The sequence below is a fragment of the Bos indicus genome, chromosome 4 (assembly GCF_029378745.1).
Source record: "Bos indicus isolate NIAB-ARS_2022 breed Sahiwal x Tharparkar chromosome 4, NIAB-ARS_B.indTharparkar_mat_pri_1.0, whole genome shotgun sequence".
Classification (NCBI taxonomy): Eukaryota; Metazoa; Chordata; class Mammalia; order Artiodactyla; family Bovidae; genus Bos; species Bos indicus.
In genome coordinates this window covers 55498004-55516157 of record NC_091763.1, presented here as the reverse complement: position 1 = coordinate 55516157, position 18154 = coordinate 55498004, and positions in this window count along the sequence as shown.

Sequence of the window (18154 nt, the reverse complement as noted above, 5' to 3'; positions counted from 1 at the left end):
CTGCTAGAATTGCTCTTTGAGTTGACAGCACATTTTAATGCAATGCCAGTCTTTTCATGCCAAAAACTAAAGGAAACCTCTGGGTACTGATTGATGAAATTATTTCACTCCCAAATGGAGTCTAAACTAAAAGTTTTTCCCATTTTGCAAAGCATAGCACTCTACAAGTTGGAAAGGTAAGGCATACTTTCAGCATGTATAAACTGTGGAGTACATTTCAAAATAAAAATTTTAATTGTGTTTGACATCTCAGGCGCGGTGCTATCATCCTATGAGAAAGTAACATCTGTTTTGACATTTCTAGTGGTAGAGACTTTAAATCAATTTCCACATTGCTTATCTGCTGGCTAATCAGAATGGATATGGCATTCTTCTTACCAACACATCCACAGGGAAGAAAGAAAAAGTACACAGGAAGTAAGGCTGGGCTCAATCTGGTTGATGAATTTAAATAAAAAATTTAAACTCCTTTGAATGTTATATCTAAGTTTTAATTCAGTGCAAAATTTGAAAATGTTCTTTTAGTTCCTAAACATTTAGAATTTTTTCTTATTTCTGACATATACCTTCTATTTGACTTAAAATTAATAGAACATTAAAGCATATTTTACCTCTAAAGCCATTTGGTTTGATCTCAAGTTAAGCTTGGATAAGGTTAATTTGCTATTATCAATAACAAGTGCTATAAAAATGGCTGAAGTAGATTTTTTTCGTATTTTGTGTTTCAAATTACAGGTATTGAAAAGGCAATTTGTAATCTTATTGCCTTGATTGTTGTGTCATCTTAACATCTCTTGACTCATCATATACATTATATTTAAAAGCATATTCAAAACAGATCCTTATAGGAATCATTGCTTCCATATCTTCCTTGTTTATACGGCTTTCTTAAAGCTGCTGCTGCTAAGTTGCTTCAGTCATGTCCAACTCTGTTCGACTCCCATAGACGGCAGCCCACCAGGCTCCCCCGTCCCTGGGATTCTCCAGTCAAGAACACTGGACTGGGTTCCCATTTCCTTCTCCAATGCATGAAAGTGAAAAGTGAGAGTGAAGTCGCTCAGTCGTGTCTGACTCTTAGCGACCCCATGACTGTAGCCCACCAGGCTCCTCCATCCATGGGATTTTCCAGGCAAGAGTACTGGAGTGGGCTATACCAACTTCATTTTAGGTATATCTTTTGAAGAAAAAAAAAAGATTTCTACTTAACAACTCTGGATTTTCCTCAAAATTTTATCTGTATTATTTGGGTTGTAATCATATTACTTCTATTCTTTTCTTCTTTCTAATATGTAGGCATAGACTTCCTATTTTTACTTAAAATAGACATTGATTATAAACTTTTTGTTGGGTTACAAAGCACACACACCAATCAGCCCAACTGGCCAACTCACTTGTCATTTTGTTAGTATAGATGCAGCTTTAGTTAAGAGAGAAGCTTACAGAGGACTTTATTGGTAAATATGTGGGAGGATAATATTTTAACTTAATTAATACTCAAAGAAACTTCTGTGTTCTTTAAAGAAAAAGGCAACATTTAAGAACCTAAAAATAATTGAAATAATTTTCACTCTAGAATGTATTTGAATGGGTAAAGATGTGTCATAAATTTAAGATTTAATTTACCAAACAAGAAAACAGACATGATTGCTTGGATGCATAATGATTAAAAATAATTACTAATCATAGTTAATAATAAAGTAAGGTTTAATGGCTTTTCCTTTCCTTTTGACTCTGTTTATTGCATACAGTGGTGAACACAGTGCAGACCTCCTCTATATAAGTGTTGATAATGCTTAGATGAGCCAGCATTTTTATAATGCTACATGCATGTGTGTTAAGTCACATTAGTCATGTCTGACTTTTTGTGACCCTCTGGACTGTACCCCACAGGACTGGAAAAGGTCAGTTTTCATTCCAATCCCAAAGAAAGGTAATGCCAAAGAATGCTCAAACTGCCACACTGGTGCAGTAATCTCACATGCTAGTAAAGTAATGCTCAAAATTCTCCAAGCCAGGCTTAAACAGTTGTGAACCATGAACTATCAGATGTTCAAGCTGGATTTAGAACAGGCAGAGGAACTAGAGATCAAATTGCCAACATCCGCTGGATCATCGAAAAAGCAAGAGAGTTTCAGAAAAATATCTATTTCTGCTTTATTGACTATGCCAAAGCCTTTGACTGTGTGGATCACAATAAACTGTGGAAAATTCTGAAAGAGATGGGAATACCAGACCACCTGACCTGCCTCTTGAGACACCTATATGCAGGTCAGGAAGCAACAGTTAGAACTGGACATGGAACAACAGACTGGTTCCAAATAGGAAAAGGAGTACATCAAGGCTGTATATTGTCATCCTACTTATTTAACTTCTGTGCAGAGTACATCATGAGAAACGCTGGGCTGGGAGAAGCACAAGCTGGAATCAAGATTGCTGGGAGAAATATCAATAAATTCAGATATGTAGGTGACACTACCCTTATAGCAGAAAGTGAAGAACCAAAGAGCCTCTTGATGAAAGTGAAAGAGGAGAGTGAAAAAATTGGCTTAAAGCTCAACATTCAGAAAACTAAGATCTTGGCATCCGGTCCCATCCCTTCATGGCAAATAGATGGGGAAACAGTGGAAACAGCCTCTGACTTTATTTTTGGGGCCTACAAAATCACTGCAGATGGTGATTGCATCCATGAAATTAAAAGACACTTGCTCTTGGAAGGAAAGTTATGACCAACCTAGACAGAATATTCAAAAGCAGAGACATTCCTTTGCCAACAAAGGTCTATCTAGTCAAGGCTATGGTTTTTCAGTAGTCATGTATGGATGTGAGAGTTGGACTATAAAGAAAGCTGAGTGCTGAAGAATTGATGCTTTTGAACTGTGGTGTTGGAGAAGACTCTTGAGAGTCCCTTGGACTGCAAGGAGATCCAACCAGTCCATCCTAAAGGAGATCAGTCCTGGGTGTTCATTGGAGGGACTGATGTTGAATCTGAAACTCCAAAACTTTGGCCACCTGATGTGGAGAGCTGACTCATTGGAAAAGACTCTGATGCTGGGAAAGATTGAGGGAAGGAGGAGAAGGGGACGACAAAGGATGAGATGGTTGGATGGCATCACCGACACAATGGACATGGGTTTGGGTGGACTCTGGGAGTTGGTGATGGACAGGGAGGCCTGGCTACTGCAGTTCACGAGGTTGCAAAGAGTCGGACACGACTGAGGGACTAAACTGAACTGTACCCCACCAGATTCCTCTGTTCATGGGATTCTCCAGGCAAGAATACTGGAGTGGGTTGTCATGCCCTCCAGGGGATCTTCCCGACTCAGGGAAAACCCATGTTTCTTGTGTCTCTGCATTGGCAGGAAGGTTCTTTACCACTAGCGCCGGTTGAGAAGCCCTTTTAATACTACAATTAAGGTCATTGACAATAGTATTTGGGGAAATCAGATATTAGTTTCTAATGGATTAAAATAGGGAAATGGTCAAGACTTTTTTTTTTAATCTATAGTTATGATGCCATTTTTGGATGAGTTGTAAAGATAATTAATTCTCTCATCACCACATCATAGAATTTTATATTGTCTCTTCAAAATGCAGAATATATATATTCATCATAATTACATAAGTTATTATAAATGCTTTAATTCTTGGTAGACCAGTAGTGCATGCACATAGCCATAAGAAAGTGTCCAATCCAAAATTATTTGGAATTTGAAGCTATGCTGAAAGAATCTTAGCTTTAAATTATTGGTTGTTTTTTCTTGTTGAATATAAAATTTTTATTAGCTTAAGGAAAAGTAACTAGCAATATTCTGTGTACAAGTCATTTCATTTATCCTCATAAAGTAATGGCAGCTTTAATTCTAACTATATTGTGGAGAGGAGTACCATAGATAAATCTTGAACCAAAAAATCATTTTTGGTAGATGTCATACAAACATCATACAAACATTTAATAACTCTATTCTGTCAGGTATTTGATTTAATTTTATTTATTTAATTTTATTTGCAATAATTTTATTTTGGAGGATACAGGAGAGAGTTACACAGGTGAAGGCTAGACATTTTGGGTTATTTTTTTGTAGTTGGGGTGAATGTTAGATATAATTTCTTAAATATTACCACCACTACAATTATAGAAACAATAATAAATAACTGGGTTTTGTCTGAGAATTGTCAGGAGCTGGTCTTAACCCAATTTCCGTATCTACATAACCTGTGTAAGCATTGAGTCAGGAGTGTTGCTGATCTTCTAGGCCACATATTCTATAGATCAAGATTTGCAATCCTCTTTCTCTGATATTGTTCTGATATTATTCAAAGACAAAATTAATTTGTCAATAACTCAGAAATTAGTAATTTTATTGGGGGATTTGGTTTTATTGGAAATATTCAAGAAATGATTAATGAACTGTGACAATATCAGATTTAGCTATTTATTTATTTATTTTTATCCACTTATGATTTTGGTAGTGTGAATGAGGATATACAGGTTCTTCCCATTTCAGAAAATTCTATCTTGTAGATCAAGTGGGACAAAAGTGAGAACCAAGAAGAAAGAAACATCCAGTGTGAGACTTAGGGTATTTTAGGAAGGAGGGAAGATTCTTACAGATTTCCTCTTTTCTACCCTTGCCATTTGAGTGATAAGTTTTGCACAGTCACACTTTTGGAGAGTCACAGCTAAGATGATGTCCAACAGAATGGACAAAACTAATGATGTTTAGGCCAGATTGTTGTTTAGACCTTGTGAGAAAAGAGCCAATGGGTGGTGTTGTTTAAGATCTTGAGTGAGGTAAAAATTCAGCTTTTAGGTTGTTGTTGTTAAGTCACTAAGTTATATCTGACTCTTTGCAACTCTATGGACTGTGGCACACCAGACTCCCATGTCCTTCACTGTCTCTTAGAATTTGCTCAAAATCATGTCCATCGAATCCGTGATGCTATCTAACCATCTCATCCTCTGCTGCCCTCTTCTCCCTTTCCCTTCAATTTTCCCCAGCATCAGTGTCTTTTCCAATGAGTAACTTCTTTGCATCAGGTGGCCAAAGTATTGGAAGTTCAGCTTCAACAACAGTCCTTCCAATGAATATTCAGAGTTGATTTCCTTTAGGATGGACTGCTTTGATCTCCTTGCAGTCAAGGGACTCTTATGTGTCTTCTGATGTTTGTATATAAAATCCTAATCATTATCATGGACTAAGGCTGATGGTGGCTTTGAAGATCTGGAGAAGCTGTCCATTTCGCACTATGGCCTTGATGAACAAATACTTTAATGTCAAAAAGTGTAGTAGGAATATTTAGCATCTAGAGTTCATGGAGAAGGCAATGGCATCCCACTCCAATACTCTTGCCTGGAAAATTCCATGGATGGAGGAGCCTGGTAGGCTGCAGTCCATGGGGTCGCTAAGAGTCGGCGACGACTGAGTGACTTCATTTTCACTTTTCACTTTCATGCATTGGAAAAGTAAATGGCAACCCATTCCATTGTTTTTGCCTGGAGAATCCCAGGGATGGGGGAGCCTGGTGGGCTGCCGTCTATGGAGTTGCACAGAGTCGGACACGACTGAAGTGACTTAGCAGCAGCAGAGTTTACAAAGCCTCAGAATTGCTTTTGAGGGTTACTCCGTCATATTTTTCCTCAAGTAATTCTGATTATAGAGTAGTCTATGAATGTGTTAGTCACTTAGTCATGTCTGACCCTTTGTGACCCCATGGACTATAGCCCACCAGGCTCCTCTGTCCATGGAATTCTCCAGGAAAGAATACTGGAGTAGGTTGCCATTGCCTTTTCCAGGGGATCTTCCTGACCCAGGGATCAAACCTGGGTCTCCTGCATTGCAGGCAGATTCTTTACCATCTGAGCCACCAGGGAAGCCCCAGTCTATGAATAGTTGATTTAAATTAGTTAAGATAGAAGTAAACAACCTAAAGCTCTTCATGTGTGGTATAGTGAAGTATGAATATAAGTTTGGGACACATTTTAGCTGTTCATGTGTCTCTTCATTAAAGCAAAGAGATTTCCCATCTAGAGATTAATTTGGTTTTCACATAACAATTTTATGTAGTATAAAAATATAAATTATATCTTTCTTTTCAAATTTTTGGCATTTTAACTATAAAGGAGAGCCAAACTACCATTAGTAGCTTAAAAAAGGTCAACAATATAATTATTCCTTTAATGTAATTTCTAATTCTGAGTGAAGCAATTGATTTTTTGACTTTTAAGACATTTCCCTTTAGGACACATGACTATGTACTTCGAAACAAGTGACATTAATTAATGTGATTTTGCATTAATTTCTCTCACTTTACACTGTAATATGCATTTGTACTTAATTTATATAGGCTATATTTGAAATAAGTAAAACACAATGCTTTGAAGTTTTCTATGATTTTTTCATGTATGTGTTCTGTTTGGTATATTATTATTTTTTGAATCATTGAAATTTTGTTGTATTGAATGTGATTAAATAGAATTAATAGGAAGAAAAACAAAGTGAAGTTAATCATCTCCGACTCTTTGTGACCCCGTGGACTGTAGTCTTGACAGGCTCCTCCGTCCATGGGATTTTCCAGGCAAGAATACTGGAGTGGGTTGCCATTTCCTTTGCCAGGGGATCTTCCTAAACCAGCAATTGAACCTGGCTCTCCCACACTGCAAGCAGACTCTTTACCATCTGAGTTATAGTTTGGCTCAGATGGTAAAGATCTGGCTGCAGTGCAGGAGACCCAGGTTGGGAAGATTCGTTGGAGAAGAAAATGGCAACCCAATCCAGTATTCTTTCCTAGAAAATCCCATGGACAAAGGAGCCTGGTGGGCTTTAGTCCATGGTTTTGCAAAGAGTTGAACATGACTGAGTGACTAAGACATACACACACACAGACAAAGAGAATTTTGGATAATTGCACTCTTTTAAAATAATTGCTTTAACAGTTAAAATTACTAAATGAACTTTATCAATAAATAAGCAAAAGCAGGCTCAAACCTGCATTCTGAACCTTGAATCATGTGTTTTTCTTCCTGATTGGATTTGTCAGAGAATTTTTAAATCTCCATTTTGGAGATGTATCTTGCATCTCTTGGCTTTCTTATTATATCTTATGAATATTAAAAAGTTGCAAAAGTAATTTTTTCTGAGTTAATTGAGATTAGTTTTTCCTCAGACTTTTCTCTCAGCATTTTAAAAGGTGGATTCCTTAGTGGTGTCATTTTATGTTTCTTTTTTTCTTTTTTTGGTTTTTGCCTTGCATTGACATGAATCCACCATGGGTGTACATGTGTTCCCCATCCTGAACCCCTCTCCTATGTCCCTCCCCATCGCATCCCTCATGGTCATCCCAGTGCACCAGCACTGAGCACCGTCTCATGCATCGAACCTAGACTGGTGATCTGTTTCACATATGATAATATACATGTTTCAATGCTATTCTCTCAAATCATCCCACCCTCGCCTTCTCCCACAGAGTCCAAAAGACCGTGTTATACATTTGTGTCTCTTTTGCTGTCTTGCATATAGAGTCATCATTACCATCTTTCTAAATTCCATATATATGTGTTAGTATACTGTATTGGTGTTTTTCTTTCTGACTTACTTCACTCTGTATAATAGGCTCCAGTTTCATCCACCTCATTAGAACTGATTCAAATGTATTCTTTTTAATGGCTGAGTAATATTCCATTGTGTATATGTACCACAGCTTTCTTATCCATTTGTCTGCCGATGGACATCTAGGTTGCTTCTGTGTCCAGGCTATTATAAACAGTGTTGCAGTGAACATTGGGGTACATGTGTCTCTTTCAATTCTGGTTTCCTCTAATTATGTTTATTTTTTTAAGGATAATTTTTACTTTTGAAAACTCAAATTCCTCTTTTCTATGAGAATTATGATATAAAAATTGCATCTCCATCCCTAAGTCTGTACTGATATTAATGAATAAATCTTTTAAAAAGTTGAAAATAGAGAAGTCTGTGTAGAAGAATTCCAAGTAAGTATGCAGCTACTCCATATAATAAACATTATCTCAGCCAGGTGGTCAAAGTTAAAAATCATGATAAGTCATATTGAATAGTATATGCTCTTGATATGATGTACTGAGAATGGCGCTTTCAGTCTGTAATCTTCCTGTCTACAATCTATAACCTAAGACTTATGTTTCTTTCTAACATAAGAAAAACATTAGAAAAATCTCAATTGCGGTAAATTCTAAAAAATTACCTGACCAGTACTCCTCAAAACTGACAAGGTTATTAAAAACAAAAAATGCCTGAGAAGATGTCACAGCCAAGAGGAACCTAAGGAGGAATGACAACTAAATGTAGTGTGGTGTCCTGGAACAGAAAAAGAACATTAGGTAAAAACTAAGCGCCGAAGAATTGATGCTTTTGAACTGTGGTGTTGGAGAAGACTCTTGAGAGTCCCTTGGACTGCAAGGAGATCCAACTAGTCCATTCTGAAGGAGATCAGCCCTGGGATTTCTTTGGAAGGAATGATGCTAAAGCTGAAACTCCAATACTTTGGCCACCCTCATGCGAAGAGCTGACTCATTGGAAAAGACTCTGATGCTGGGAGGGATTGGGGACAGGAGGAGAAGGGGGCGACAGAGGATGAGATGGCTGGATGGCATCACTGACTCGATGGACGTGAGTCTGAGTGAACCCCAGGAGTTGGTGATGGACAGGGAGGCCTGGCGTGCTGCGATTCATGGGGTCGCAAAGAGTCGGACATGACTGAGCGACTGAACTGAACTGAACTGAAGGAAATATGAATTAAAACATAGATTTAGTTAATTAAAAATGCATTTGCTAGGCAATCCCTCTTGTAGGTGTTGAAAATTTATTTCTAGACTATTATTAATGCTTTCTCAGGCATTCAATGTAATTTAGCAATATGCTGGAACAAAGAAACTGACACCATGCCCATATAAAGACGAGCTGTAACCAATGCCAATACATTTCTCTTTTTATTAATTTCACGTACCAAGAAAAATTAATCAAAATATCATATGGTATACTGGAATAAGAAAAGGACCAACCATCTGAAAACTTTGTAATGGGAAAAAGCTAATGTGGAAGCATCTCTAACTTAAAGAGGGAAATACGTGCATTTATAAATATCAGACATAACTACTTAGAATATAAATTGCTTGGGATTCTGTATGCAGCATATACCTTGGAGACAATCTCTGTTTAAAGTTGTAAAAAGGACATGTAATTATAGAATCATGTGTAGTTTCAGAAATTATATCTGCTATGATTGAAAACAGACTATTAGGTGATACCTCCCATACAGAAAATTTTTACCAAATATGTAAGTTACAATTCTAATTTTTCTTTAATTTTCCAAGCTTTATAAGAATGTTGATTAAGTTTACTCATGACCCTGAGATAAATGAAAATATACATATCTTCGATTTTGCATCACTAGTGGTATCATCTTAAGAAGAATAGCACCTTTTGGAGGAACCTTATGACTGACACATAATTATTTTTATACTCTGTGGTCTGTAGTGCATGCATTAGCAGGCATATTCTTTGGTGAATGACAGCATAATGTAGAGAAAAAGGATTCTGGAGAACCATATGGAGCTTCTGTGTTTCCATAGCAACTTGAGCATACATTGAAAGGATTTGTTGTTATGTATTCTTTATCTGTTGTATAATGAACTTAGTACAGAGACTCTTATCTTGTTTTTCTTTCCTTGTTGCCTACGTGGTAATTAAGGTGAAGCATTCTAATCTTAACTGATTTTCGAGTCAGATGATGGACTACAACACAATATATAAATATAATCTCAACTCTGCTACTTAGGATCAATATGGTAGAAAAATTGCATTTCCTAATTTTTAGAAGTGAGGTCATCAATTTGTGATAGTTTAATATAGAATAGATGCTGAATAAATATTTGCCTTCCTCCAACCTAGGTGAGGTTGTGTACATTCTTCAATATCATTTCAAGCATGTTTTTATTTCCATGACATAAAAATTATTTTGCTTCTATTACCATTGTTAGACTCAAACCTTATTTTGAAAGAAATGCCTCTATGGTGGAAAACTGATGGACTAGATGGCAGAGAATATTTTTGATGGTTGATGATTCAGCTTTGAGCATAAAGAGAGAAGGGTTTTAAATCTTTGCTTGGTTTCTTTCAAGAAATGTAACTGAGGTCAGTCATTGGTTTTATTTTCCTAAATGTATAGAAATTCCCTTTCTTTTTGATTTTCCATTTATAACTGTTTGTGATAAATACAAATGAGAAATATACAGGAAATAAAAGTAAAATATGAAAATTATATATATAATGACAGCCATCATTTAAATAAATATGGGCAAAGTTGATAGACAAAATTTGTAGTGTTAAGATAATAGACTTACATTTTTCAATATCTTGTTTTATTTTGCATTTTAAGTTAAAACACTTAAACTTTTTCATTTTAAATTTATTTCTAAGAAAGAATTAACATAGAGAATATCAGTTGTATGTGCAATCAATAATTTTCTGAACTGCTGCTCAGCCTTCTACTCTTAAGATCAACATGTATATATTTAGTCACTTTTGTTAAGTTGTGCCCCCCGCTATTACCAGACAGTATTACCCCAGGTTTCCCCGTCATTCTTCCAGAGTAGTAATCTCACACTCAAATATGTTGGGGGGCTTCTTAAGAAAAGGCATTGTATATAATAGAGAGTGATAGGTCTATTAGTAGAGTATGAAGAACCTGCATAGAGATATTAAACATGTATTCCGTTTCAGCATCTAGTAAATTCTGATATACAAAGAAGACAAATCTCTGGGCTAGATTCTTTTATCAACTGGGATTTTGCTAGTTCTGCTCTATTTAGAGCACATTTTCTTAACCTGACATCTGGAGACAGAATTTATCTTTAAATGGAAAAATATTTTTTTATTCTAACTGAAATTAAATATTTAATTATGAATGAAAATAATCGATCACAGTGGTATTAGCAGTAATTATGAGTTTGTCACCATTTTAAACCAGAGATGTTTTCATATCACATTACAACTTATGTAAATATCTCAATATGTTTTCATTTGCTACTACTTCGAAATGCAGTGCTTATTAGATACAGCACTAGGTCTTAATAGGAGAAGGCAATGGCACCCCACTCCAGTGCTCTTGCCTGGAAAATCCCATGGATGGAGGAGCCTGGTGGGCTGCAGTCCATGGGGTCAGGAAGAGTCAGACAGGACTGAGCGACTTCACTTTCACTTTTCACTTTCATGCTTTGGAGAAGGAAATGGCAACCCACTCCAGTGTTCTTGCCTGGAGAATCCCAGGGACGGGGGAGCCTGGTGGGCTTCCGTCTATGGGGTCACACAGAGTCAGCCACGACTGATGACTTAGCAGTTAGCAGTAGGTCTTATTAAGGAAGATAGATATCTAACAATGAGGATGGATCAATTGAGACACAATTTGGGATAAGGAGGCTGGAAAATGAGATCAAGGAGCACTTTCTATTGTGTTTATAATATTCCATTTCTTAAGTTAGATGGTGACTTTATGAATGTTCATTTTATTGCTATCTTTTATAACCTACTTATTATTCTCTAAGGGTTCTTTTGTATGCAAAATTTTTATAACTTGTGAATCTTTTTATAGTATTTCTTCAGAAACCAATATTACCTGCTCTACTGTACCCCTTACTGAAAATTTCTTACCCAGTGTCCCTGTTGAACTGGTAGAGCACCATGTGACACTATCTTGAGAGAAGGAAACTAAAACTTGAAATGTTTAAAATTTACCATGTGAAGAATTTGTTGGCTCTGTATCCTCCAACCAGTATTTCTGAAGTCCCTTTTGATTTGTAAACTTCTGTAATCATTCAGGGGCTTCTCAGGTGGCTCAGTGGTAAAGAATCTACCTGCCAATGCAGAAGACTCAGGAGATATGGGTTTGATTCCTGGATTGGGAAAATCTCCTGGAGGAGGACATGGTAACCTACTCCAATATTCTTGCCTGGATAATCCCATGAACAGAAGAGCCTGGCAGACCACAGTCCATGGGATTGCAAGAGTCAAACACGATTGAGTGACTTCACACACATGCACAATAATCATTCAGAGGAATTATTTTACTTGTAAAAGATATTTTGTTTTATGATGTTAGGAGGCTTTGTCATTCAACACTTGAGGAGGGAGTAATTTTTTTTCCAACTGGCAAAAGCTGCAAGAAAAACACATGGGACAATTTAGCACCCTCTTGTAACACAACACAATGTCAGTCAGTGGCCCTGAACTATAGGTCTCTCCTTAATCTATTAGAAAGCAAACTATATCAGAAGTTAATTTTTTTTCCTGCCTTTTCCTATAACTTAGGCACTTCACTGTCATATGGTTTGAAGTTAAACAGATGTGATTTTTTAAGTTTCATGCAAAGAATTATTATTGATGTGAACTTGGGTACTCTCACCTGCCATATAGTAAAGCCAATCCACTGACACCAGGCTGTGGTAAAGTACAGTGTTTATTACAGAGTGCCAAGCAAGGAAAACAGGCAGCTGTGTTCAGAAAACCTGAACTTCTCAATGGCTTTCAGGGAAGGTTTTTATTTATTTATTTATTTATTTTTGCTGTGCTGTGCAGCATGCAGTATCTTTGTTCCTCAATCAGGAATTGAACCTGGGCTATGGCTCAGAGGTAAAGAATCTGTCTGTAATGCAGGAGACCCGGTTTCAATCCTTGGGTAGGGAAGATACCCTGGAGAAGGAAATGGCAACCCACCCCAGTATTCTTGCCTGGAGTGTCCCCATGGTCAGAGGAGCCTGGTGGGTTACAGTCCGTGGGGTTGCAAAGAGTCAGACACAACTGAACAGCTGACACACATATGATACTGAAAGTGCTGAGTCCTAACCACTGAACCACCAGGGAACTCCCCAAGAAAGAGTTTTTAAAGGCAACATTTGAGGTGAGGATTATTACAGAATTATGACTTTCCTCTGATTAGTTTTGTCCCTGGTGGCTCAGACGGTAAAAGATCTGCCTGCAATGCGGGAGACCTGGGTTCTATTCCTGGTTTGGGAAGATCCCCTGGAGAAGGAAACGGCAATCCACTCCAGCACTCTTGCCTGGAAAATCGCATGGACGGAGGAGCCTGGTAGGCTACAGTCCATGGGGTTGCAAAGAGTCGGACACAACTGAGCGACTTCACTTTTACTTTCTGATTAGTTGGTAGTGAGGTAACAAGGTGATGTTTTGGGAATCTTAATTGTTAGTCTTCTGGCACCAACCAGTCTGGGGTTTATGTACTTGTGGTTGGTACATAGTCCCTATTATACACCTGGGTTGCAGAGAGTCATTGTGTCTGCATATCTCACAGATATGAGTCAGATTGTTATGAGCAGTTGTCCAGGACTTCGTTGTTTTTTTTTTTTTCCCTGAATTTTTGTTTAAAATATCAGTACTTTTCTTGTTTGGCTACTTTTCTTTTGTTTCTACATTCCCTCATTTTTCTATTTAGTTAACTGCTTGTTGGATCTCTGGGAAGACCTCAGAGACTAAAGCCTTTTTCTACAAAAAAGAAAGGGGGAACTAAAGGAGCTTTTGTATTTAGGGCTCCGCAGGGTCCTGCTCAGTTTCAGAAGAATAAAAAATAGTATCTTTTAAGTAGATGTAAGTACTATTAAGCATTATATATCATACATGAGCAACCCACTGTAAATGACATACAAAGGCCAGTTTTTGGCTGTTTTGAGTCCAATTCAGTTCAAAGGTATAGGCATTTTCAGCTATGCATAATTTAATCTGACTTTTCCTATCAGTGAAAATTGTCTTATTTTGATATAGTAACTTAATATTGTACCTGTGATCCTCACTTCATTTAGATAATGTAATTTTAATATATAACCTATGAATTTTATGAGACTCAGTAGAAAAAACAGCTCAAACTGGAAAGGCCAGATGAGTAAGGTGACCAAATAATTATAATCTGAAAAATTGTCACTAAAAATATCACATATGGGAAGCACAGTGGCAAGGAATATTGTCTGCATATCATTGGAAAGACTTCATTATTACAGGTTAGAGATAAAGGCATTCTGAAATATATTAAAGGAATGCTCAGCATAGATTGCTGTTGAATTTTTAAGAAAATAAAGGAGAAGTCATAATGTTTGACTATTAGAGAAGATTTCAGGATTTGGGAATACTTCTCTAATGGAAATTAGCAAAACAGGCAAACTGAACACGAAGAAGAGACAGCTTTCACTAAAATCAAAAACTTGATGAAAAGTGTGCTTACGTAATGTTGCAGTTTGACTCTAGGGTACATACAGCTGCTGCTGCTGCTGCTAAGTTGCTTCAGTCGTGTCCAACTCTGTGCGACCCCATAGACGGCAGCCCACCAAGCTCCCCCATCCCTGGGATTTTCCAGGCAAGGGTTCATACAGAGTTATACTTAAAAAATTACAGAATGCTTTTACAAACGGAGTCTTTGAAAAAGTAGTTCATTATATGCAAAAGTTGTTCAAGTAATATTTTGGAAAAGCAGTACAACATTTATTATTGCGTATATCTCTATTTATGGGCTGAATTGTGTTCCCTCAAAATTCATATATTAAAGTCCTAATTTCCAGCATCTCAGAATGTGACTTTGTTTGGAAAGAATATCTTTAAAGAAGTAATTAAATTAAAACGAGGCCATAAGTGTGAGCCCTAATTGAATCTGACTAATGTCCTTATAAAAAATTAGTACAAACAAAGAGACACCAGGGATGGATGTGTATAGAGAAAAGATTATTTGAGGACATAGCAAGAAGGCATCGTGCTAGAAAAGGAGAGAGCCCCTCACAATAAACCAAAGCTGCCAGCACCTTGATCTTGGACTTTCAGCTTTCATAGCTGTGAAAAATAAATTTCTGTTGTTTAAGCTACCCAGTCTGATACTTTAATTTTTTTTAATCTTAATTTTAGATGAGTATTTCATACAGTTAATTTATTAGTTAGTTTTGATATTAGAGACATTTAAATGACTGCAGACCACTATTTCTAATTGAAATGCCTTTTTTTCTTTCATTCCAACAGTGATGTTTGATGTAGCTTTGATAACATAGGTTATGCCTATTTCTTCAGTCAAGGCATCCATTTAAATGGTTTATAGACTCAGTAAACCTCCCTACCCTAGCTCCGCTTTTTTGATGTGTGATTCAGTTAATTGTAAATGTCAAACTGTCTCTATTTATAAGAAATATCTTCTTTAACATGATAATACATTTCTTAAGGACTATTTATAAGTTATACAAAAATGTACTGTTCTTATATGAATAAAAATGATGATCTTTGAGGAGAATGTGATACTCAGAAAGAGGTTATTCTAATAATAAATATGAATTTTCAATTAGTATATTTCTGTATGATAGTAACTTTTTAATTAGGGCTGATTAACTCTGTGTGTGAAGTATTTTGCTTCATTATTTCTCTTGCATGCATTTGTCTGATCAGATATAACCTGTAAGAAATGGTGGGGAAGGGTTATTAAAAGAAAGAAAATTTTAATCAGCCTAATAGTTGTGGTAAAGGATGATGACTGGAGGTTTTAACTATTGATTAACATTAACCTTATAGGTTATTTATTAAAAATTATCTCTTATATAAATGAGAATACAGTAAATTTATAACTAAATTCAAGTAATACAGAAAGCAAATTATTATAGTACATTTTATTATTTTATAGAGGGAAATATAACTGAAACATAGAAATATAAAGCAACAATAATAATAAACTAGGGTTAAAGTGGGCTTCCCTGGTGGCTCAACTGGTAAAGAATCCATCTGCAATGTGGGAAACCTGGGTTGAATCCCTGGGTTGGAAAGATCCCCTAGAGAAGGAAAAGGCCACCCACTCCAGTATTCTGGCCTGGAGAATTTCATGGATTGTATAGTCCATGGGGTCACAGAGAGTCAGATGCAACTGAGCAACTTTCACTTTCAGGGTTAAGCTAGACTCATAAAAGTGATCAAAAGGTCTAGGATTTTGTGTCACTTATAGTTTGTCTTCTTTTCCCTGGAAAAATATAATTATAGATCATACTAACAACTATGAAAATGCTTCATTATTTTAAAAGCAGCTAGTGTTGTCCTTAGAAAAAAAATCATTCAAAAGAACACAGTTCCCTGTTACTTTTGTATCAGTTGTAAATATATTATATATGAAATGCATGTGTATTTCACTGATGATTAAGATGATAACAGAATTTACATGGCATGCTTTAGTCATCTTACAATATACCATTAAAAGAAAACAAAAACCAAAGTAATGATATAATCTCCCTACCTCAAATCTGATTGTCAGGTTCCAAATGTACAGGGGTTAATGTGTCCATTTCTTCCTTCTCAACCTTCCTATTTATAGGCTTAAGGAAAAAAAAAAAAACTGACATGACTGGTATAAGAAGAAAATGTCAAAAGGTTATAAAACACTGCAGAGAAGACATTTTTAATGAGTCTTCGAAAACCCTGAAATAAGAAAGATCAGAAATAAGGTTATTATAATGAAACCAGTGTTCAAGACATGTTTTCTAGTATTATTTCTGCCTATCTGTACTGCATAATTAGTGGTAGGCAAGATAGGTTTTAAACTGTGAGAAAAACAACATATTTTCAAACTCTGACTCCTAGCTCTGCTGCAGGCAGCTGGGAATGTTTTCCAGAAATAGAAGATGGCTGTAACAAACAATAAAATACAGGCAGTGAAAACCATGATGATCTCTTTATCACATCTGTCATCACTGCACATACTGATGGATTTATCACAATGCCATGTGAATCTGAAGGCAAAGTGTCACATTCTGTGGATATGCCTTTCCTGAAGGATTTATTGCTTCATTAGGAAACAAGGGAAGAACTTTTTTTTTTAATAAAAAATTTAAGAATGGATTCATATTCTCTGATAACCTGAAATAAGATTTTGAATGCTATAAAAACATATGCTTCATTTACACAGATTTACTTCTGCATTTACTCATTGCACTTCTTTTGAGAAAAAATTATGTCTTAGTTTCTCATAAATCAGGAACACAAAAGCTTGGCTCCTTTTACTTAATAGTTTGGTGATGTTGAAGACTCCAAAACCCAAATAATAAAACTGGTTAGAGGCTTTATTATTTTTTTTTTTAACTGTCCTGTTTTATCAAGTCAGCCAGGAAATTAAACCACTTGTCCACATTGCTCAAGCCTGAGGTCTTATCCTGTCATACAGATTAATTATATGACTTTAGGTCTAAATAGGAATGTGTCAAAAAGGGTGCGGATAAGGGTCAGAAAACCTGGGTTCCAGTTCAAGTCTTCCGAACTTAATGACCTTAGAGAATCATTACGTTTCACCTGAGCATGGTGTAAGTAAAATAAGAGCACTGCAATCTTTTGTGAATTAGAAAATTATATTCATTCTTTTATTTGTCATATATCTACATATTATTAAGGCAACAAAATCTAGAATATTACTGGATGATAGTGAGTGTTGGGGCTCTACATCCAATAATATATGTTCATTGAATTCTTCCAGTTGTATGGGATTTACCTAAATTCATCTTTGGCAATTTAAGACTGTTTTGTAAAAGATCTGCTAGTATCTTATTTTTTTTATTTCTAAAAATTGTACCTGTATGTCATGTATGGATGTGAGAGTTGGACTGTGAAGAAAGCTGAGCACCAAAAAATTGATGCTTAGGAACTGTGGTGTTGGATAAGACCCTTGAGAGTCCCTTGACTGCAAGGAGATCCAACCAGTCCATTCTGAAGGAGATCAGCCCTGGGTGTTCTTTGGAAGGAATGATGCTGAAGCTGAAACTCCAGTACTACTTTGGCCACCTCATGCGAAGAGTTGACTCATTGGAAAAGTCTCTGATGCTGGGAGGGATTGGGGGCAGGAGGAGAAGGGGACGACAGAGGATGAGATGGCTGGATGGCATCACTGACTCGATGGACGTGAGTCTGAGTGAACCCCGGGAGTGGGTGATGGACAGGGAGGCCTGGCGTGCTGCGATTCATGGGGTTGCAAAGAGTCAGACACGACTGAGTGACTGAACTGAACTGAACTGATGACTTTGGCTATAGTCACTTAGTATCTTGGGAAAACTAACTTACTTTATAGGAGCACAAAGTATTTGGAGTAGATGGTTATTAACATCCATTCGAGT